Genomic DNA, 25,718 nt, shown 5'->3' with positions numbered 1-25,718 from the left:
TAGAAAGCTTGATGAACAATCTGACCTGATTCCTCTGTTTCCTCTGTATGTCTGAGTTGATGGTAATCCAGAACGAGGTTTGCCACCAATCAACATTTCACCTTTCTTTTTTAAAATGAGAAAACCACTCATACACTTGAGTTTTTCTCAGTGTTGTCCTTGTAACTTGTGTTCAACATCACTGCCGTTACTGTGCCACTTTTCCCCAGCAAGAAACAAAATTTCACAATCACACGTTGTTCTCTTAAGTCAACCATCTACAACAACAACAACAACAGAAAACGAGGTTCAAGAGAAACTGCTTTCATGAAAAATTCACTGGGGCCAGAGAGAACTTTTCTAGGCGACACCACTGGGTGCACTAACTCAGAGTGAATAGCTCAATGCTCACCTAGTGGGGGAAAATTTGTACTAAGAAAGTTCCCACCAGTAGAGGTTTTGCCCCCCCCTTTTTTGCGGGCTCCTCACATTTTCTTATCAGTGGAAGAGATCAGAGGTAGTGAAAAGGCCTGGGCAGAGAAAGACAGGATGTTTCACAATTCTACAATGGCTAAATAGACTCTTGGGTTTGGGATCTGGAGACAAAGACACAACATGAAGTCTGGGGTGCAAGTTTGCACATAACTGGGAAGATGAGGTACTCGACAGAAGAGCAGGCAACAGAAGAAGACCACAAGAAAGCCAGATATTGGTGGGAGTCCACCATTTGTGGAATAAATTTTTGGGTTCTACAGTCTATCAAGGTTTCTGGTCAGATCCTGGCTTTGAGTTGGGTTGTTAACATAAAACTAAGCAGATCAAAACCATCAGCCACTTCTTGGGAGAAAGATGGGGCTTTTTCTTCCCCATGAAGAAGTAGTCTCAAAAACTCACAGGGACAGTTCTACCCTGTCCTCTAGGCTGACTGCATCTGCATTGACTCAATGGCAGTGAGTGGTCTTGTCTGCAAAGGGCCTTTGGAGCTCTTTCCCAAAGCCTCTCCTTAATAAGCTCACTCCTTCTGTTCAACCCCTTTCTCTGACTTTGGTCTGAATTTTGTACCTCACTGTCATCTTTCTTGTGAGTAGGAAAGGGACAGAGCAGTTGAGAGGTTCGAGACCTTGAGCTGCCTCGCAGTAAATAGGCACCATCTGAGTTCTTCACACGTTGTGCTCTAGTAGCTCTGTCTTCAGTGAGCTCTGTATGAGGGTGAGCATCTAGTGTAGCCAACTCGTAAGAACGACTTGTTCTTACATTAGGGCCACTATAAGTATGAGCTCAAAACATTCATATTGCTATCATTTCTATCATTTTTGCCTAGACTTCCGGAACCACCGGTTAACCATGTTCTCCGACTCATCACCATTGAACGAGTGGTCGTGAGTTGATTCTGAATAAGACTGTACCAAGTGTCAGAGGAGAACTGTGCTCCCAAGCTATTCAATAACTTGTTTTTCCGAAGAGGCCCCCAAGCCTTAGTTCTGAGGTGCCTATGGGATGACACCCCTCCAGTCTTTTGGTTACAGATCTCCCAAGTTCACCAGGTAGGTCTCTTCCTCTGACCTTCTGTAGATCGGTTCTCTTTGAAATGATTCTTGGTGCCTCCAAAGGTGTGGGTGTGAGGAATTTGAACAGCATTATATTTACATATTGTGAACATACATAGCTGTTCGTGGAAAATTATTGTTTCTTATACCGTATGGGGACTTTTCCAAGTCGTTTCCAATTAGGGTCATTATTTATTTTTCAGATTTAAGATATACTATAGAAATAGATTCTAAAAAATATATATCTATAGAGATTAAGATTAGGAATTCTACGGTTGTGTGATCACTGGGAAATAAAGTGATGCACTGGTTTATTGTATTTTTTCCCTTTTGGCTAGCTTCCCGCTGCCAGAGTCTGTCTGACAGCTCACAAGCCAATAAAATTTATCAGTCTCTCCCAGCCAGTTTCCAAGCCCTTTGTGTATTCCTGGCGGTCTCCAACAGAAAGGGCACATGTTTTCCTTCTTCTTCTTCTTCTTTTTTTTTGTCTCCTTCCACTTCATGGTTTCTGCTTTGCATCTCAACCATCTTCTTTGCTCTGCTGTTCTCTTTGTTGTTTCAGTTTCACTCCCAGAAACTCCAGATGGAGATCAGGTAAACCTGTCTTGCAGGTTGCATGAACAGTTAGTTCTTTATTCCAGACATTTGCTGCTTGGAAGTCGGTGTGAAGGCAAATGGTCGTTTCTTCAGTCACTTCCACTCCTCAGGTGGGGTGTGAGTGAGCGCACACCTCTGTGCAGACACTCAGCTCTGCCTTCTGTGTCTGCAAGGAGAGCTGGCTAGACTCTGACAAGACTTCTGCAAAGTCATTCGGTTAGTGTTGGATGCAAATACCTCACCTGCGTGTAATAGGACAGGGTCGTAGTAATGTCTCCATTAGCACTAGCAATTAATACAAATAATAATGAAAGTTCTAATTTTTCAAATGTGATCATTATATTTAGCAATCACTATGTTTCACTCCTTGATTTTGATCTGAAGATTAATTCTTCAAGTACCTCATATGAAGAATAAGAAAATATTTTTGAAATGGGTTCAGAGGCAACCATGTTTTTGAAATACTGGCTTCACTGTTAATAATTGGGTTTCTTTCCAGCAGTTTGGCAGTACTTTTATTTCACTAAAAAGTTCTGTGATTCTTTCAGGGAAGGAAGGTCTATATTATGTATTATCGCCATAATTATTTGACCATGGGCTTTTCTAAATAAAACAAAGAATAATGAAGGGGAAGAAAAACCCAGAAAACAACTTGCCAAGAGAGTCCAGAACCACCACCTTCAAAGCAATCCTGGAAACGAAGTTTGAACTTTATCTTCTTTATTTTTGACATAGAAAGCCCATGCTGTGTCATTTGTTCCAACTCAGTTCCAGTGTTAATTTATGCCCAAGGTTTTTCTAGCACCCTTCTCTGAAATTAAAAGGTCAACATTTTTCAAACTGTGCAAGTCTTTAGGAACATTGTGTCACTTCATGAGGGAAACAAATTTAAGCCGTGATTTCTTTGTTGTATAAATTCATTAGAAACTAATGGACAGATGAGCTGTATAACTCCTTTCATCTATAATTTTATGGCTTTTCAAAAATTAATTGATAGCCACATCTCCTATAGGAATTTGGAAGATACAATGATAAATCAAAGATGGTTCGCATCCAGTTGCAACTCACTTGAAGCTGTAGCAGCCCAAATAGAGAGGAGTTGTTATTATTCAAGGCCACCTTTACCTGATCTTAATAACACCTTGTAGCAAAATTAATTTACTTTTAAAATCCCTGTTGCCATAACAACTTGGTTCAACTGTTCATGCTATTTAATGAGATTCCAGAAAGGAAAGGAAAAAAAAAAGAAAAACCTCTTTTAAAGAGAAGGCACAATAAATGTAAATCAACAGACAAGTAATTTTATTTAAACCTTAGTTGATACCTGAAAGAAGTGCTTGGTACATAAGAAGCATACATCTCTGGTGTTTGCCTTCATTTCCCCTATTTAATTCTAAGGCAGCTGCTATTTCTCTCACATTTTATCTCCTCCATTTTCCAGATTACTTTATATAGCTTTAGGCTATAAATTTGCATTAGAACCCTGATTTTAAATGTTCTGCTTGTAGGACACTGTTCTCAGGTGTTTACCTTCTTGATCGGCTTCTCTCCAGGCTGGCTGGATTGAAACAGTGTCTTCTACACACTCAGGGTATGAGGGTTCCCTGTTGAGCGACTAAAGTCCGGACGCTGGGAGACCCCTGTTGCAGGTGATGCATGTGACAGGGTCCCATTGCGAATGCCTGCGCCTTCTTCCCTGACTTGTTGTGCTGCAGCGTCAACTCCATAATCACCTACGCTGTCAAGTCTGCCCTTGCTTCCTGTTGGCGTCCGCCTGCATATTTTACAAATCAAGTTGATGTTTATTTGAGGCATGGAGCTGATGTTGTAAGAATGGTCTTTCTCTTGCCAGTAGGTGAAGCTTCTTGGGCTAGATCAAGAGGGCAAATGAAGAGATCTGGAGTTAGGACTCCTGGTTCTGCACACAGTCTAGTGAGAGAGACTTCATTTGGGAGGAATCTAATAACGAATTGATCTGTTGGCAGATCAGTTGTATCAAGGAGTTTGAGGAGTCGTATTAGTTTTATAGGACACAAGAGAGTGTGTTTGGAAAAGCAGTAAATTGCCTGTATTTGAGGAAAGGCTTTTGGCATCTGAACCTTCTAATAAAATATTCTTCTTTAAAAAAATTTTGGATCATAAGAGATGAAATAAAATGGGACATCTTTTGATTATTAACAAATAAAAATTAATTTATATTGCAATATAATAATCTTTTTGTGTGTGTATGTGTGCAGTTGACAGAAGTGATCCTCATTTTTTTATTTAGAATAGGAAATATGTCTACAGCGAACTTCATTTATATTGTTTCTTGAAACTGTAAGAGTGTTCAAAATTATAGATCAGGTAAAAACCTCAGGTTGAGTTGATTTTGTACAAGGTCACCCAAAAGCATATCCCCTTCAAGTTTGGTAATCCATTACTCCATTAAACAATGAAAATTGAGCCTTTAAACATGACAAAAACCATCCAAAAGTCTTTTAAAAAAGCTATCAGAAGAATGTTATCAGATTGGTCTGAAGTCTCATGAAGGCTTGATTCTAATTGCCTTACTTTTGTTGTGAGTACAAAAACAATGCATGTTAAATACTGAAGACCGGCGTGCCGGCTGTGACATGGGCACAGTCACGCAATGATCATGAGGGTCATTGGGCATTTACAGAGGTAGCCTATGATTTGGTACCAGCTTCAGGACACCTGTGCACACCAGCTTTTCAACATAGTATTTTATAATAAATCTTTTAATTAATATCTCATTAAACCTTTAGACTATATCCTTTTTTTTAAGTAGAAAATATGTTGTGAAAGGTATACATTTCTGTCCATATCTTCGGGATAAAATCCTAGAGCCAACACACAGAAATTATGTTGAAAACTTGTGTGTATTGGCAAATTTCTAAAGGAAAATGGTACCAATTGATACTTTCACTAGCCAAATAGAAGTGGGAGGTCCCTTCCTGCCCACTTCTTTTCCCCATGCCTGATATTGTCATTAAAAATGTTCTTCACCCTTTTGCAAGGTGAAAAATCAAACCTTATTTTTATTGCATCTTACTGATCACCAGTACCAAGCCAAACTTTTCTTGGTTTTTGTTGGTTTTGGATTTTTTTAGCAACTGAGAACCATTCATCTGGATTTCAGAAGCATCACTTGGGTTGAGTAGAGCTTCACTCCTCCTACCTCGATGTAAACTCAAAAACAAAAAACAAACTCATTGCCATTGACTCAATTATAAGGATGCATGTCCTAGATATAAAGCTAATTTAATTTATTTGGCCTTCTCTGCCCCAAACTCCAGACTCTTTCAATTTCTCACATATTCTCTTAAATCCCAAATTAGGGGTGTAATTCTCATCTCTATACCTACTCCCACACATTAGCAGGAAAGGCCAGCATTAAGAAATACACAGAAATGTGTTGATGAATCTTCCAAAGTTTTGTGAAAGATTTGGGGTGAGAAAATTTATATTGCAATAGTTCAAACAAATTAAACTAGAATATAAGACATTCCTGTTACTAAGTGCCTTTTGCTACTCTTACACTTTTCTTCAATAATGCCATATTTTAATGAGTACACAGTGCTTTTACTTGGCACCAGTTCTAAGCTGGTTTGGAAACAAGTTAGAATTACACCACCAGCTGGTCAGATCTGTCCATTCTTTTGGAATGACTCCATCAACAGGGGACAGGCCCCATCCCATTCCAATCGGTGTTGCTATATATGTCTGTACAGTAACACAAAATGTAGCTCTACCAGCTCACCCAGCATCACTGTACTTGCCATGGAAATCAGGTGCACGTGTCTGGCGTTTCTGCTTTGCCATTGTGTGTTGAATGCTTTGAACGTGGACACAATTTAGTGTGGTGTTTTTTTTTTTTTCAGAATTGCTAAACGAAACTTTATTAAGAAATTTAAGGTGTTAAAAGCATAACAGGCATCATTTATACATAGCTATACATAGCGATGGCTGTTGGCAGGAGCCCTGATGGTACAATGGATTATTTGTTGGGCTGCCAACCACAAGGTTAGCAGTTTGAAACCACCAACTGCTCTACTTTCATAAAGAGTTGCCTGAACTACCCAAAGGGGTAAATAAAAGAACAAGGCGGAAATCAGTAACAAAACGGTACTGGAAAATCCCCCAAATACTGAAAGCCAATCCCTATTCTTCTAAAGAGCCCATACTGGAAGAGAAATCAGTGTTTAGAAGGAAGCGCATGGCTTTAAACCAATGATCTAATTGTCTGTTGAAGTCCCAGGTTGGCACAAAGTTACACCTTTGACCCCTAGTCAAAAAATTGGTGGTTCAAATCTATCCAAAGCCCCTCAAAGTCAGACCTGGTGACCTGCTCGCACAGGCCATAGCAGTTTAATATAATGGAGGTCTCCTCTGCACCCCATGTGGGAGGGGGAGTCAGTGAGTCAGAATTGTCTTGCTAACAACTTGGCAGCAACACCCAATTTAATGTGGTTTTGGCCAAAAGAAACATTGTGGCCAAATGTAGTTTTGGTCAAATGTTGTTTTGGCCAAAAGAAACAGCAACTAGAAACATTGTGAAGAAGCAACTAGAACAGCTAGTTGACAAACAACTAGCAGCGACTGTTAGCATGGCATAACTCATGTCTTGACCATTTTTTTTTAATGTCCTTCCTTTTAGGATTCCCCAGTATCCTCCTGAGGAGCTGTAGTGAGTTACGTGTTAGGGTGGTCACCGCAGGGCCAGAAGTTCAAACCACCAGATATGTCAAGGGAGAACCATACGGTTCCAACTCAAGTAAATTAAAGTCTTGGAAACCTACAGGGACAATTCTCTGTCCTATAGCATCATTCTGAGTTGGAATTGATGTGACAGCAGTGAAACTGGTGTTTTGGAATGTCCTCTAATTTTTTATGTCTAATAAATCACATTACTCATCTCTAGATGTGCTCTTTCTAAAGACCCATTAACGCACTCTTGCACTGTTCACAACCAAAGGCTAGCAACATACATCCCCACACACAGTCCTATCCCATGTCAGAGCTCGAGGAGGGGAATGCAATTACTTCAGCTTTCGTAGGAAGTATTCCAACTTTCCGAGGAAGCAGAAGCAGCTACACTCGTAGATACAAATTTAATATTAATAACACAGATACACAGTGTGCTGGAAAGGCTATTAAATGGAGACAGGACAGTTGAGTTGCTCAGATCTCTCTGGATAAGAGTCCTGGAAGAGAACATCAAGAAGCTGAGTTGAAAGAATGATCTAGCAGAATAATCCTCACTCGCCTGGTATGGACTGGAAGTTCAAGTTTCTACCAAGATTTTATATGGCTGAAATGAAATCCATCTTCTTATACCTTAACATTTGGTCCTCATTCCGATTAGTTTTTTGGTTTTTTTTTATATATATAGGGGAGAACGCGAACGCAGTCGCGATCAGTTTTTAATAAAGCTATGTGGACAATTCCTTGTAAATCTACTGAAAAACAATTCCCATATACTAAATTGAGTTCCATCTGTTTTTTACTAGCTAGGCTAAACACTTGGTTTTTTTGTTTGTTTGTTTTTAAATCATTTTATTGGGGGCTCATACAACTCTTATCATAATCCATACATACATACATCATGTCAAGCACATTTGTACATTTGTTGCAACCATCATTCTCAAAACATTTCCTCTCCACTTAAGCCCCTGACATCAGCTCCTCATTTTTGACCTTGCCTCCCTATTCTCCCCTCCCTCATGAACTCTTGATAATTTATAAATTATTATTTAGTCATATCTTGCATTTTCCGACGTCTCCCTTTACCCACTTTTCTGTTGTCCGTCTTTACATCTCGAGATGAGTTAAGATCAGTATTTCTAGTGTATTCCCCAGGAAATAATTTTTACATTATGCTAATTAATGTTGCAAAGTGGAAATAAAAAGCCCACCTAAAACCCCAAAGCTTTGTATTCCAACTATTTTGGGACATATTGGGTTAACTCTTGTTAAAATAATATGGCAGGGTTTTTCACTGCCTTCTGCACTGTGTATCTCTGGGAGAGAGCATTGCTATGCAGTGTTTCCTAAACCTAGTTGACCATGCAACCTCTTTTCAAGGAGCATCTCATGGGACTGAGCTTTTCACAGAATAGACTGTGTAGAAAACTACATAATGCCGGGTCCATGGAAATTGTGTCAAGGGGAATTCTTAGTATTCAACAGCGCAGCCTGCCAGGCCTGATTTGCAATCTTCAGCCCTATGCCGGTGGGTCACTAACTCACTAGGTGAAGCCTGCATGTATACATTTACAAATTCTTTGCACACTGTTTTCCTTAAGGCCACTGGTCACATCTCACTTCCTCTATTATTCTCTAGTTCAACTTCATTAGCAAATGAATGTTTAGAAAACATGTGCCTTGCTATGGTAGCAGAACACTCATTTTATAGCTTAGCATAATTATATTTTATTCTATTCATAGTTTTTATCCTTCAGGCTCTAAGATTTGGCCTGTAGTATAAATTTGTCAGTACCATAATGATCCATGTTATAATAGTAATCTATCCTAATTACTTTGGATATGTTATGCTATTTTCTTATTAATAACTACCCACGCAGGAGATTTGCATATGTTATGTATGGAATGTTCACTGCAGTTTCCATCTGCATCGTTTTAAAATTGTTTGATATATATGAAAACTAGTCAATTTTATGGACATTTTCACATCTCCAATCCTCATTTTATTTTAAAATATATCCTGTGGCTCTCTATATGTCAGTCAAATGAAAACCAACTCTATGTAGCCTAGTAAGTAAAGTTCATTTAAAAATTGAAATTAAAAAAAAACCCTAAATCTACCAGTGCTTCAACCACCCCAACAACAACTCATGGCATCATTTAAATCTCTAGTAACTTTGCTGCAGCACTGGGGGAGGTGCTTGGCTTTAACTTCCAAGAGCGAGTGAAAAATAGGCCATGGTGATCAATACTAGGACATTTTCTTGTCTCTAACTTCTATCGCTTGAGAGTCACACTCAGTGTGCTTGGAGCTTCAGGGTACATCCTTTAACTTCACCCAAAGAATATGGTTCTTCTTGTCCTGGGTTCCAAGAGAGATAACCTTAAAAAGCTCAGAATGTTGCCAGTGTTGGATGCGCCATTGATGACGCTCCTGAGGATGCTTGAGGGTTTTTGCTAATGAGGTGCATTTGGTGGGGACTTGCAGACTGAAAGACCTATGCTCTCAATCAGTCTCAGAGGAAGGGGCTGCTTCCATCAACCGCGCATGCATTATGCTACTGCAACAGGGACTCTGGCTATGAAAGCTGCAGTGGATTCTTGGGCGGTGCAAGACACTAAGGCGGGAGGGAAGACCATGGAAGCTGTTCATCAAGCAATCTCCTGGACCTCACTCTAGGCCTGTCTTCACTGGATCCTGTTTGCCTTCTTTTAAATAAGCACAGTCATTTAGCAGCTGCATGTGGCAGCCTGTCGTTAGGTCTTCCTTTGGACTCCTTCTGAATTTATTCTCTTCTTTTCCAACAAGGTTTTTCTCTGTTTTATTTGCTTTTTGTTGCTGTTACCTGTTTGTTTTTTCCTTTTCTGGTATGCTTTCCTGTACAGGGAAGTCAGGATGGGTGGATCTATAAAGATAGCAACTTGATGAAAAATTAATTACCTGGAGGGCATGGAAAGGAGGGGTTATTTTGGTGGGGGGCAGGAGGGATTGGGGAGCCAACATCAATGGGTACAAAAAAGAAGGCCGTATCCCCAGATGGTTTTGGTGATGGGTACGTAACAATTTTTAATACGATTCCACCATTAAATTATATGATAAGTTCATTATACAAGGGGGTGACCCCCATCTGGAATTGCCCTGGATGGAGTGGCACTTTCCTCCTATGCAGTCTTCCTCACCAGGCAAGCATCTAGCAACTGGCTCTGAGTGTGTGCACACAATGGCGTCACCTGGGAAGGTTCTCTTGGTCACAGTGAACGTTTTAGTAAAAACATTTTTGCTCAAACCTATTTTTTTTGTGTGTGATGGCCGATTTAGGAGACTAGCAGGCAGCTGTGGAATTTTGTTTTCTGCTCAGGGAAAAATGCCACAGAGATCGTTGTAATGTTGAACACAGCTTACAAGGACAGCACTATGGGGATAACTTCAGGGTATGAGTGGTTTTCTCATTTCAAAAATGGTGAAATGTTGATTGATGGCAAACTTCATTCTGGATGTCCATCAACTTTTGAACGGAAGAAAGGGTCGACTCATAGTTGGAGTTCCTTCCACCAGGTCAGACTGTTATTCAAGCTTTCTATTTAGAGGTTCTGAAAAGATAGCATAACAATGTGCAACAAGAAAGGCCTGATTTGTACCAGGCAGAGACCTGGTTTTGCTACCATGACATGCACCTGCTCATCTTAGTGTGTCGGTTTTTGGCACAAAAGCATGCTTCTCTTGCCCCCCACACCTTACACACCTGGCCTTGCTCCATATGACTTATTTTCATTTCCACAAAAGAAAAGGGACATGAAAGGACAGCAATTTAATGACATAGAAGAGGTGAAGAAAAAATAAGGGAGGTGTTGTCAGCCATCCAAACAGATGAATTTGAAAAATGTTTCCAAAAATGGAATCAGAGGTTTGACACATGTTACTTTGAAAGTGATAAGATTGTTTTGTACAAAAATTTAAATACACAACTTTGAAAAAAAATCCAACTTCTTTTTGGTTCCCCCCTTGTAATTCAATAAAACTGTTTTTCAAAAAACACAGCCATGTATAAAACACTTTATATGGATGATCCTTTCAGTAGGCTATGTGAGTCATTGTAGTAAATAATAGAAATCAAAATCCAGTGGGTCAAAACTGGGGAACTCTGGACATTCCAGAGTTTACAACTGACACTCTGAAAGAGTAATGGGAAAATTCCCGATTTGTAGCCAAGAGAGCTGAAGTGAGTGTGACATGTGTTGTAAGTGCCCCAAATCTTTGGTTGACATCTAAAATCTTTGGCAGCCTGCCCATCCTATAAGCACCATAAATTTAGGCACAAACCCAGGTTAAACGGTACAGAATTCATCCTGGATGGATTGAGATTAAATTTCTATCATTTGTAGGGAATGAAGCTTAATAAAAGAAATTAAGTTAATATAACAGGCTATGATTTGAGCATTAATTTATGGAAGTGTTTAGTTCAACAGCAAATATATCTCAGTTTAAATCCCAAAGCTTTACTAACATACATTCATGATTGAAACACATCTGCATTTTTAAGCAAGCTAGTTAAGTGAGATGGATTGACACAGTGGCTTCAGCAATGGGCTCAAACACAATAATTGCGAGGCCGGTACAGGACCTTGCAGTAGTTCCTTGTTTGTATACATAGGGTCACTATGGGTAGGAACCAACGGAGGAGCACTTAAGGACCACGGCATGATCGATGTAGGAGTCTCTGGATGGTGTAATTCGTTAATGCACTTGGCTGCTCACTGAAAGGCAGATAGGAAGAAAGGCCTAGTAATCTACACCCAACACTTTAGCCACTAAGAATCCAATGAAGCGGATTCTATTTGGATGCAAATCGGGTCACTATGAGTTGGAATCAACTCAGTGGCATCTGGTGCAGTATAATGGACATAATAACTTTCTTTAATAACTGGTTACATTAAACCCACAACAACAAAGGAAACTCATTGCCACCCAGTCATTTCCTCGTCATTGTGAGCCCAGGTGACAGAGGAGTACTGCTCTTTGGCATTTCAAAGACTTTAAATCTTTCCTGGAGCAGACAGACCCATCTTTAAAAAAAAAAGAGAGAAAAAAAAGTTTTATTGGCACTCTATCCACATGTCATACGATTCAATCATATCAGGAAGAGTTGTACAGTAGTCACCACAATCAATTCTGGGACATTTTCTTCTTCCTTGTTTGTATTGCTATTCCTGCAATTGTTTTTTATAATTGTGACAAAATTATACATAGCAAAACAGTCTCCGTTTGAACAATGTTTACATGTGTAACTCAGTACCATCGATTATACTCTTCCGGTTGTACAGCCATCATTGATGTCCTTTTTTCTCATTATTCGACTAGTACTAACATAAACACAGTACCCCCTAAGCAAAGTTTCTTCTTCCATCACCATGGCAACCACTGGTCAAGTTTAGTTTCTACTTTTTTTAGTACTTTCCTCTATATCATATACTTCCATAGTAAGATTGCTTTTAAAAAGAGTTGTATACACATCATTGCAATTAATTCTATTGCTCCCTCCTCCCTCCCACATTCATTGGTAGCTCCCTAAGCTCCTCCCCCTCCCCACCTCCACCCCACCACTAAGTCCGGCCTAAACAATGGCATCAGTTATTATCTCTATGCGTCCACCACATGGGAAACCCAATAGAAACAATAAAAAGCAAAAATAAAACTAAACAGCAAGAAGAAAATAATAATTACATAAAGATAAAAAATACAAATAAATTGTAAGAAAGAAACGCTCACCATCAGTAATTTAAAGTCAGAGAAGAAATTTCTGTTGTGGACCAAGCAAGAAGTCCTTGAACCTAGAGAAAATTCACACAGCCGGTCTTTCTACCTCCGAGCGGCTGGTGAGTTTGAACGGCCAGCATGTGGGTTGGCATATCAGAGCATAGCCCCCCTTTGCCACAGTGCTCCTATGACCGGTTAAAGATCCCTTTATTTGGAAACATGTGGTTTTTAGCGTGCTTCAGGTTAAAAATGGGAAAAAAGGAGGTGGGAGAGGAGCATCTTGTCAGGATTATCATAGCATCACTGTATGGTGATTAATGAGCGCAGTTAATTTCCAAAATTCACATTCAAACACTCTGCTGATCAGCTCTGTCAAGCTAAAACGATGGCCCCATGTAGCCGGTTCCTAGGAAGACCTACATTGTTTCAGGTGTAAAAACTGCACACCTTCATGGAAGTGCAGACAGCCATATTCAGGCTTGAAAACAAAGTACCCTCAGGACCAGCCAGGAAGGCATTGTGTGTCCTTCAGAGGCTTCCTGAAAGGTGGAGAGAAGGAGGACGCTGGGCACTGAAGACTTGGCTTTTTCTCCTCTCTTCCCCTTTCCTTTCTCAGGCACACTTTAGGATTTCATCGCCATCCTCTGCCTCTGCCTCCAAAGCCATCTTTTCAAGCCCTATATTTCAACCAAGACAGACTGAAACAAGGGAAGTTGCTTGCACTTAAGGAATAATGCTATCATAAATGTATCTAGATGTAGTCCTTCATTTTTATATAGTGACTGCTCAATAATGTGGGTTCACAGTAAAAGCAACTGTATAGAAATATAAAAAATTAAAATAAATATAATAATAAAAAATAATAATACAAACAGAAGATTTGAATTTATTAAACTATAGGAATAAAAAGTTGCAAGCAAATTCTATACCATAAGGTGAATTCAGGTTTTGCTTTTCTTGTTCTCTATGGAATTTAGGGTTATAAGTAGCAACTTGGTATTTTATATTTCAAGACAGATTAGAGTATATATTGATTCATTAGCATAGAGCAAAATCTTCAGAAAAATATTACTGACTTGGATATACTCTTCATAATAAAAATAACCACATTCTCAAGTTTAGAAAATATTCAGTCCTCTTTCTGGAAATTTATCAGAATAAATTTGGAACATTTTCAATTTCTAAAGATATTTGGTGTGGTCTTCATGATACGAAGTATAAAAGAACTCCAGGGTAAACAATGCCTGAATTTCCAGTGGAGATTTAATGACAACATCAAAATACTATTTGTGATCATAGTAATACATCTTAATGTTCCATTTATGAATCACAAAGTTTCCTCTACAAAATGATATATAAAACAATTCAAATTTAACCAATTTAATTTTATAATCAAATAAAGGTGCAGTCTTTCTGAGTCCTTCCTCGGCTTGAGGAGAAATCATCGCCCTTGGGTAGATGCTGGTTTTCGTTCAGGGTTCATGGGTACAGGGTTAGCTCTTGCTTAACAATCCAAGCTAGACCACTCCTCCTTTGATCGTGCATTGATTCAAGGAAAGATACTGAGATACAAGGATATGCTTATTCATGCATTTTATTCAACTGGTGTCTTTGTTATCCACAAAAATAATACAGTTTTCAAAAATATCCCCAACTTGTACCAAATGCTGATCTGCCGGCTCAGATAAAAGGAAAGTGTTCCTGCCCTGCTAGTACAAATCTGTCCTAAAGGAGACCAGCTCATCCATCTCTCTCTCTCTCTCTCTCTCTCTCTTTCTTTCTCTCTTTCATGCTCTATAGCCTTGTCATCCACTCAATCAGTAAATGTTTTAGAGTAAAATTCCGACAGGAAAAGGAAAAAAACAAAACATTGCACCACTAGGAGATTCCTATCTTTGCAATTTTGTTAACCTGTAATGGATATGAAAAAAAACCTTAGATATAAAGAAAGATGGCTATAAAGTCAAGCAGAAGACTGGCTTTACTCTAACTTCCCTGCCAACCCCAAGCACACACTTTCAGGGGAAAAAAAGAAAGAAAGAAATTATAATAAGAAATGTTGTCATGGTAACAAGCATACTAAAATTACTGTAAGAAAAAAATCAAAGATTTGGGGTAAAACTTTGAATGACTTTAAAATGATATTTAATATAATTCACAGACATATGTATAGCTGTGTATATACACCTCTACATGTTTCATAACAGGGCAGTTGCAACCCTGTTCTATAAGGTTGCTGTGAGCTGCACTTCACTAAATCTTTCACCACTCATCTGTCGTTTTGCTGCTGTACTTCTGGCTATTATGCCATTTGTATTTCAAATTCTAGCAGATTCACCCATGGACAGGTTTCAGTAGAGGTTTAAGGCTAAGATTAATATAACAGACTAGGCAATTCTGAGGGATTGGTCACGGAAAAACTTATGAATAGCCTAGGAACACTGTTTGATATAGTGTCAGGAAATGAGCCCCTCGTGTAGGAAGACACTCAAAATACGACTGGGGCAGAGCTGACGCCAAAGAAAAGACAACTTTAATATGGGTAGAACAAAGCTCTCAGGATGTTCATTATTGGACATGGCACAACTCAACGTGAGAAAGCTACCAACATACATTAATAATGTGGAATGTACAAAGTATGAAGCTAGGAAAATTGGAAGTCATAAAAATGAAATGGACAAAAGATTTGTATGAGGAAAACTACAGAACACTGTTATAAGAAACCAAGAGTGACCTCAACAAATGGAAGAATAACCTATGCTCATGGATTGGAAGACTCAGTATAGTAAAGACGTCAGCTCTGCCCAAGGCACTCAATAAGTTTAGTGCTATCCCAATACAAATACCATCATCCTTCTTCAAAAATTTGGAAAAAATTGATTATCAACTTCATATGGAGAGGGAAGAAGTGCATAATTAGCAGAGAATTTCTCAAGAAGAAGGACAAAGTGGGAAGGCTTGCTCTACCTGACTTCAGCACATATTATATGGTCACAGTGGTCAAAACAGTGTGGTACTTGTATAATGACAGATATTCAGACCAATGGGAAAGAACTGAAAGCCCAGAAATTAAAACATCAGCTCAACTGATTTTTGATATGGTACCAAAAATATCAAATGGGAAGCAGATGCCCTCTTCAATAAGTGGTACTGGAAAAAATGGATATCTACCTGCAGAACAACAAGACAAGACCTTTACCTCACTTCATGCACAAGAATAAACTCAACATGGATCACAGACCTTGAGGTAAAACCCCAAACTATTAGAGTTCTTAATGAGGGAACTGGGACAAACCTGAGAACCTTGGCACAGGGAATATATAAGCTATCAGAAATAGGTAAGGATACAAATACAGAGGAGTCACAAATTGACAAGTAGGATATACTGAAGATAAATTACCTGTGCACATCGAAAGAATTCACTAAGAGAGTAATAAGAGAGCTCACAGACTGGGCAAACATCTTTAGCAATGACATATCAGACAAAGGTTTTATTACTAAAATATGTAATACTTTGCAAGCTTACAATAAGAAAAAAAATAACTGCCCATTTAGGAAGTAGGCAAAGGACCTGAACAGAAGTTTCACAGGGGCAGACATTCGAATGGCCATTAAACATATGAGAAAATGTTTCCCATCATCAGACATAAGAGAAACGCAAATTAAAACAACTATGAGACACCACCTAACACCCTCAAAGATGGACCAATTCAAAAACCCAGAAAGCAAAATGTGTTGCTATGAAAACTGGAAACAAAGAAGGATCAAGAGTTGTGAAATATGACTTTAGTGATAGAAACAACATGGGAGATCACATGATAATATTTTGTGAGATGATGGACTTACCCACAGAAATTACTTTTTCAGCAACACCAATGGCAGCTGTACACATTGACTTCACCAGATAACACACATAGGATTCAAGCCAACTAGTGACAGCTGTGGAAAGAGACAACAGAGGGCTCCACATCACCAGCCAGAACAAGGCCAGAGGCTGACTGCAGCACAGACTCCCAACTGCTCAATTTAAAGAAAACTAAGACAGGTCCGGGAGACCCAGAATATGCCTTTGAGTGTGTATCTTCGGAATTGAGAGGTGATTTCAAGAATTGATTTCACACACTGAGTAACGACCACAGACCAGATCAGGCGTGGGATAAAGCTGTAAGATTGGTGGTGGTTGTAGTTGTAGTGGGGAGAGGGAGTGAGCAAAGGAGACATCTGATCTCCTCTAACTTCACAAGGGGGAGAGAAAATCACCCGCATCAGCAATACCCACCCAAGGCTGATTCCTATGAGGATGCAGTCAGACTGCTCTGGGGTGGAATGGAATTCCTTACTACGACTCTTCTAGGTATGTCTCTGTAACTCCCAGGAAATGATTGGGTGGGACTATGAAAATGGAATGGGTGTAACACTGATAGAGGAGATTGGGAAAAATGTACTTACCACTCCCTGGTGATAAAGGTGAGCCATCTTTGAAGGAGGAGCAAGGAGAGAAATCCCAGGACGATGAGAGTGGGGTGCATTGGAGGTCTCCGTCTGAAGTGGTGGAGACCCAGACCAGAGCACTAGCAGTCAAGACCGGGAGAATGAGTAGAGGAGCAGAGCCGACACCGTGAGACTGTGAGGCAGAGCTATGGGCTGGCTTCTTGGCCCGTGAAGGCAGAAGGATCACACGGCTGAGGCTGAGGACTAGAAAAAGACTTGACTGCTCACTGAGGAGAGGTGTTCTTGTAGATGAAGGATTGTATCTTCATGTTTTCTAATCTTTGGTCATGGTAACCTGTTAGCTCCCGCAATAAGCCCCTTTAACTGTGACTACTGTTTGTGAGTTCTGTGTGTCCCTTGCAATGAATTATCACATCCAGCAAAGAAGTAGAGTCCAATGGGAGGAATAAATTGTATCAGAATAGGTCAAGAAAAATGGAAGGGGGAGACATGTCTGATCTCTGCCTCATGGCAATAAGGAAGCTAGAGGAGGTCAGATATCTCTACCACCCCGTTGCCCTGACATTTGTGTGTGTGTGTGTGTGGCAAGTCTCTACCCTTAGAAATTCAGACATCAGCTGTCCCTCTCACGGTACTCTGCACTTTTCAGCTGAGCTTGATAATTCATGCCAATGACTACACAGGCCTCATAGACTGGGCTCATGATTATGGAGGTTATTTGGGTAAGCTATTAGGTTAGCTCAGGACACAGTTCTTCCAGTCATGCGAATGACTTCTCAGCCATGCCTGCAGCACACCTCTATCTGATCCTTGCCCTTCTAGCTGCATGGCCCCTGGGATTCTACCATCATGGGCAATGTAACAAAGCTCAATTGTGGCTGGTAATCAATGCTCAAAGGTTACACTGTTTGTGATAAAAATTAGCTTAAAGGAACTCAGTTCTAGTTCTGCTGGTCAACAAACCTAGTTCCTCAATTAAGTTCCTGGAGGCACCACACTCTGTAAGTGAGCCTCCTGCTCAAAGACATTTTGCTTTATTCATTTCATGGACTGGGGTCCCACAGCTTCATCATGCTCTGGATCTTGGTCCTGAGTCCTGCATTTAAGAGTTTTATCACCCAAGAATCTTAGAGTCCAAAGGATGCACTGTACTTCTGGATCTTTTTTGTTACGGTAGTAAGATCCCCACTTCTGCTTCTTCAATGGCTCATTGTATGCCAAGGGGGGTGAGACATTAGGATTAGTTTCAAACTTTTACAATCCCTATTAACTCTGTTAACTCACAATTAAATTAAGTCAACATCTTCTCTTCCTTTTCTTACTCAGACCCATCAGAAAAGAAGTCATTTGGTAGGATTAATAAAGACTGAGGCTAGAAGAGCCATGTTAAATAATGCCCTTCTCTGCTAAGCATACGATATATGAAAATTAGAAAAAAAACTTTCAGTAAAAAGGAAAAGTTTTTTAAAAAGACAGAAGTGGAAAAAAATGGTCAAACCAGATGTCAGAAAAGATTCTGTTACCTGTTCTGAAACCTAGAAGAACTAACATAAAAGTTTAAAAAAATACCAAAACTAAGAAGTAAAAGAGCCGACTAGGAGATCTCAGAGGCTGTGCGAAGCCCTAGGGTGGGCAAACTACAAGGGAGAGCACAGAACTAATTCTCAAATGGAAAGGTTGAAGGAGGCAAACTTTAAGCCTCAGTTTCAATATTGGAGGACTCGTCGGACTGACGCAGGTGGCAGGAAAGAAGAGGGAAAATAATACAGTCACTATAACGAAAAGAGTAGGCTGATGTTCACCCGAGGGCCTTCATGATGAAGAATTCATGGCACTGCAGGAAGACGTCTAACGCCATTTCACACCCGGACCAGTAAGCAGCATAACAACACGGAGGGAAAAGATGGACGTGGTTAAGCATTTTCGTTTGCTTGAAAGCACAAGCAATGGCAAGGCTATAGCATTCAAAAAATCAAAAACCAAACAAACAAGAAACATTTCACGTTGGGGAAATCTGCTGCAAAAGGATCTCTTCAAAGTGTTAGAAAGTGAAGCAGTGAGGACGCTTGAAGGACTACGGGGTGCGGACTCGGGATGGTGTCTTCCATTGCCCCACCTATACATGAAAACAGAAGAGTGAATAGGGACACCTGCAGATGTGATGTAGCTATCTTCAAATTATGGGGTTGGTGAAGAATAATCAGTCTACCACGGGCTGTCCGTAAATGAACTCTGTCTTGGAAGACTTATAGGCAGCATGTACCTTCCAAGCGAGGTTGTCTGGGCTTCCTCTCCTGTGCTGACCACTAGAAATAAACAGTTCCTAGAGAATTCTTTTATTTTATTGTAAAATAAAGGGTCCATGAGAAGAGGACGGCTCTCCACAAGATGAATTGGAACAGTAGCGGCAACCATTGCCTCAGAGAGAGCCACGGAGAGGCTGGCATCGAACCAGTCGTGTTTGCTCTGTTGGATCTAGGGTTTCCATGACATCAAACTGACTTGCATCTATCTACAGCACACGGTTCTTACTAGAAATTTCTATTCTTTTCTTTTAAAGGAAGGTCTTAAATGAAATACCAATTAAGGTTAACATTAAAAATACCATTTGTTTTATAATTGCGATTTTACAGCTTTTTAACTTTGAATGGCTCTCAGTAATCTTATTTTCCAGGAATTTATTATGCTTTTATCTTTGGCCTTAACCAATCCAAATTATTACTGCAGTTTCATTTATGTTGGCAAGCAACTAACCTTTGCATTTTCTATTTTGTTATTAGTTTGTCTTTATCCCTTATAGTTTTCCATACTTCAGCCACCTGATATGAAACAAAATTTTACCCTTTCCAAAATAGTAACAAGAGATTTTCCAGCAGCCAAACCTCCTCCCACCCCCTGAATTTTTAGTTGGGTTTTCTGGCTTTAGTTAATATATTTATTGTACTTGATTTATTCCTTCCCACTGAGTCCAACCACACTGACCCAAATATGACACTAATGTAAAATGTAACTAATCTTCTAAACCTACCCTGTGCTGTTTAATGTATCAAAACAGATGAAAGTGTGTTTAGGTAAAAATAAATGTATGCATTTCTCTTTGTATTTTCTCGGATTCTAAGTAGATAACTAATTTATGCATTTAGGTAGATTTTTACAACATGCATTACTCCGAAGTCATACAAATCAGAAAACATCATATACAGTGGAAGAATAAATTTTATTATACACAATTATAAAAATTCATGAACAGATTTATAAAGATTTTTTAAAAATACTTTTGTTGGCTTATAATTCACATATCATGCAATTTATTTGTGCAATCATATTAAGAATATTTGTGTAGTCACCACCACAATGAATTTCAGAGCATCTTCTTCCTGTACTCATTATTGTTACCTCCCTCTTTCCCTCCATTCTCCCCAGTCATGTCCCCAGGGCATTGTTAACTCAGATACTGTCTCCATAGATCCACCTACCCTGCGTTTCATATACAGGTAATCATAAAAGCACAACAGGACACAAACAAAAACAGGCAACAATGACTAGACAAAACATGCAAGAACCTCAATGAGAAAGAAAGCAGAAAACACTGAAAACTGCGACGACTTTAAATGGGCCAAAAGGAGATCCACGCTGCTCTGATGGACTTGACCCTGCTCTCTGTCGGGTAGCAAGGTGAGTCACGTAGCTCAACTGTGGTCCCAGGGAAGACGAGGGAGGCTTACTCCATGCGGGGCCTCAGCAAATGGAATGTGGGCTTCCGGGGTCATCCAAAGCCTTCTATAAAGTTCCCATTTGAAGCTGTGATATGTCCCTCCTTCGGATTTAGACTTTATTACTGAAAACCCTTGGATCTCACACATTTTGTTTGTGTGCTTCTTCCGTGTGGACTTAGTTGGCATCTAGTTTTAAAGTACGCCTTTAAGATGCCAGACACTTACCTGTCTGATAGCTGGCCGGCCGCCTTCTGGTTTCTTCATCACACTTGGCTATAGCACCCAGAGCTTCAGTGGTCTCTTTACGAGGACACGCATGGAGCAGGGCCATGTCACAAAAACTGATTGGTCTTAGATGGGGGCTAGAATTAAGTGTAAGTCCCAAATCCACTTTAGAGATATCATTATCATTTTATGATGAAGAACATTATAAGATTTAGCAAGATTTCAACAATTATTGATTGCAAATCAATTTCCTGTTATCAATAGTAGAGCAGATGCTTTAATGAATGAGATTGGCATGTTTTTTTCTGTAATATGGAAATATTGATCTGATATATGTTATATGTTTGATTGTTAGGTTCAAGTCCATTTTTGACTCATAGAAACCCAAAGTGACAGAGTAGAACTACCTCAAGGATTTCAAAGGCAGTGATCTTTACAGAAAGAGATCCCACAGATCCTTTTCCTGTGGATTCCCTGGGTAGATTTGAACTTCAGACCAATCAGTTAGCAGCTGAGTGTTTAACAATTGTGTCACGGGAGTTTTATTAATCTAATATAGATGAGTCTCTATATATCATATACTATATTATGGGGTAAAGTTAGCATGTAGAAAAATGTACATAACTTAAGCATGTAAACATGAATTTTGATGAATTTTATATATTGTAATATAACACACACATAATCACAAAGGACTGCTACTCAGGTTCCAGTTCCTAGACACACAGGTTTATTCCAAACAAGGCATGTTTAAACATGTCTCTAGGATCAGTGAATAGCTACAAATAAGTTAGCTCAATGAGGCAGTTGCCTGAGTCTCATGGGGGCGCCTTAAAAGCAAAAAATAGGAAACTTTTTATAAAACTTAAAAAAAAATGACTCTGAGGTAAGCGTTCATTGTTTAACGAAACCCAAACGGATGCCTTTCCTAATCAACGAAGCGATGCAACAATGTATGGTGATGCTGCCCACACCACCCAATAGCTTTTAGATAGAGCACGCATTTTGAAAAGGAGGTGGGAATTGAAGGAGATAGATTTACCCTGTACCTACAGCCGTGGGCTCAAGCTTAGGGGAAAAGTGAGGCTGGCTCAGGACCGGGCAAAGTTTCCTTCTGTTGTGCACGATGGGTGGGGCCTGACTCGGTGGCACCTAGCAACACCAAGTGAAATACTCGCAGCGTCGTTCGACTGGGTCATCTTCTTTCACGAGTCTAGTTCCAGGTCTTCCTCTGGCCTGTGCCACACCACTTCAACAGAATTATTGCTTCTGTGCTATTGATTATCAAAGTCAGTGCGAAGGCATCTCACTGGGTCTTCGTGTTTCAGAGTTTAAGTCAGAGATCAGGTGCTGGGATTGGCGAGCCTTGGGCTAAATAGACAGTCTTGAAGATGTAATTTTGGACATGAAATTTTATTTTTATGATTATATTTTATTTTTTTAAATGTGAATTACTTGCTAACATTCAAAATCCAAGGCATCTTACATAAAATAAACAGCCCAAGGACTTTGGTTTGCTTGTTTGATTTGTGTAACAGGAAATGTAAACCCATATTTAAAACACCCTTTCTCTAGAAAGCTTGGGAACGTCAGGCGGTTTCAGTCTCTAGCAAGACCCCCAGCTATGATTTTGTTTCTTTGCCGGCCTGATCCATCTGGGCACTAAATGTCTACATGCCAATTTTTTAAAAGTTTTCCATTCTGCCTCCTACCACTCATGTTGCCCTACCTTGAAAGCTGCCGGGCACTCGATACATGATGAATGAATGAATGAATGAATGAACGAACGAACGAACACACGAATGCTATTCCTGTCTGTTCTATTTCTATTCCTAAATGTCCTATAAAATACTTGAACTTAAACAGGGTCACCCTCCTCTGTTCTGTGCTCCACAAGGGCCTGCTTCTCTTGGCATCGTTTGCTGGTGGGGTTTCTGGGAAAGCAGGTTTGTGCAGCATCTTGGCTCTGGGCAGCAAGAGCACAACTTCCAGGTGGAGCAATCCTGGGAAGGGTCTTCCCTACTGGGAAGACTTTATTGACTTTGGGTAATTCCTAAGCTGTCCTATCGCACATCCCCCTTGGCTACAGCCACCTGGAGTTTTATTGCTTAACTATTTCATGCCCTCTCCATGTGAGCAACAATAGCACACGGTTCTGAGAGTGAGAACGATGCACGTATCATCCGATCACAAATTATGTATTTATCCCAAATGAAATCATTTGTCTCTCCTCCTCACTGTTGCCATTTTTGAGCTCATGGGAGGTAAAGAAAGGTAATATCTTTTTAATCTGTGCTACGTTTTTAGTCATGATGGTTTCCTCTATTCATTTCTATACTCTTTTGGCCTGAATGATAAAAAATAGTATGATTATATACTTGTATTGATGAGATATATATTTTTCATTCTGTGAGTCTGAATCAGAATTCGTCAGACATACGAGTGTTTGTTTAGTCTTTCTTTAGAACAAATCCTTTGTCTTATGAATTAGATGGAGGTTTATAGAGCACATCATCAGTTTCACATTCACCAATTCATAGACATGTTATTTCATCCCTCTCATCATAATCCCCTCATTGAACATCACTTCTCCCACTTCCTCCCTGTTTCCTGTTTCCATTCCTCCTTTGTCTAGCATGTGTTGCCCTTTTGACTTGAAATGGTTGCATGCACTAAGGTGTGCATTCCTCTCCCTATGGGCTTGTCTATTGTTTGGATGAACTTGAGTCACGGGAGTGGGTGAGTTCATTTCCAAACCTGAAGTGTGACTAATGGGAAGTCATAGTGTTGGGGGTTCCACCAGCTTCTATCTGACCAGCAAACCAGGCCTCTGTTATGATTTTAAATTTTGTTCTACATTTTCTGTTACTCTATCTATTACTTTTTAATGGGACCTGTCTCGGAACTGTTGGCAGTGGCAATTGGGCATTATTTACTGCTTCTGGACTCGGAGCCATGGAGACTGATGTTTGTGTGGTCACTTGGTCTTTTGGACTAATTGTTTCCATGTGTCTTTGATGTTCATCTTTCTTCTACTTTTCCAGAGGACATACAATATGTGGAATATATTAAAAATAATGTTTTCCCACTTGTTTACTACAAGGCATTATTTTAAAATAATACATTATTGAGCTTTTCCACACAGTTTCCACACAAATTGTTCAGATGGATTGCATTGGTTAGATGTATTAGAATGTGTCAATATTTTCTTGGGTGGTGTTCAGTTTGTTCCATTTCCAGCCCTCTAATTGCCGCGCTCCCTTATCTTCTCGGTTTTGTTTTGGGCACTTGTTGATGCGTTGGTCTCCTACTGATGGTTTTCAAGGACAGCCCTGATCGTTTGGTGTGGGTCATATCCGTTACTTTGTGTGCCACCTGCTTTTGGCTAAAACATTATCTCAGGGGATGGTCTCAGTTCCAGGGTTAAAAAGTATGCCAGGGTGATAGTCTCAGGGAGTCCTCTGTTCTATATGGTTGCAGATTTTCTGTTTGAATATTTTTAAAATAAGAATTTGAATTCTGCTTTACCTTTTCTTCCCATTCTATCCTGGACTAGCTAATTTGAACTCATTCAAAGCAGACAGCACTGGCAACGGGGTACAGCTTAGTTTTCTGCTCTCAGGGTACATGCTGTTGTGGCTTAGATAAGCTGGGTTCTCCTCTGCGTTTTCAGTCACTTCTCAGTGCTCTTCTTCCGGAGAGGTGACCTGAAGTTAGGTCTTAGAGGTCGTTATTGTTTTTGGATGTCTTTTGTTAGCTGCAGAATTAGAAATTTCACAGGTCCAACACTGTAATATTGCACTGCTAGAAGATAGGTCAGCACTTCACACCCACTAGTCATTCCTTGGGAGAAAGAAGTTTTTGTCTACAAATAATTACAGTTCCAAAATGCTCTGTAGGGTCACTGTGAGTTAGAAGGGCAGTGCGTTTGGTTTGGGTATCACTATCGTATTATTTTCCCATCACACATGCTTTTTTGACTTGTCAATGCAACTGTTCAACCAAGGTAACCACTTGTTGTTAGACTAAGCTATGGGGATTGGTTACAATTGATAGTAGCCATCCTTCCAGGTCTTCTTCTTAAGCCTTGATGGATGTGAGCAAATCATAGTTACATTCCTTAGTAAGAAAGACTCATAGACAACTTTCCTATCATCTGAGGATCTGCTGTGAATAGTCAACCTTCGGACTCCCACAACACTGTGAGTAAAACGTGATGCGCATGGGCTTGCCATGGCACTGCTGCCGGGGCCCGCCTGCCTTTTCATCCCCAGCTCCATCCAGGGCACACTTCCTTTGTAACTGTCCCAGACAGCCTTCACAGAAGACTGTCAGGTTCATTCAACAGACACGTAAGAAGATGGAATCATTTCACGAATCCTTCTCACGTCCAAACAGCAAGCACAGTGGCAGAGGGCCTGCCATGCTTCCCTTTATTTTCAAATACGTTTCCCCCCACCACCACGGGGGGGGGGGGGGGGCTTTCCACCAAGGACCTGAAATAGTTCTAAAGACCCAACCAATGAAAATCACCAAGACATCCCCTTACAGAAGGGTCTCGGGGAGGATATGAGTCAGTCAGGATGCGATGTAGCAACAATGAAACATACAACTTTCCTCTAGTTCCTAAATGCTTCCTCCTCCCCCACTATCATGATCCCAATTCTACCTTGCAAGTCTGGCTAGACCAGAGGATGTACACTGGTACAAATAGGAACTGGAAACACAGGGAATCCAGGG

This window comes from Tenrec ecaudatus, chromosome 5 (assembly GCF_050624435.1).
Source record: "Tenrec ecaudatus isolate mTenEca1 chromosome 5, mTenEca1.hap1, whole genome shotgun sequence".
Classification (NCBI taxonomy): Eukaryota; Metazoa; Chordata; class Mammalia; order Afrosoricida; family Tenrecidae; genus Tenrec; species Tenrec ecaudatus.
Note: the sequence above shows the minus strand (reverse complement) of the source record.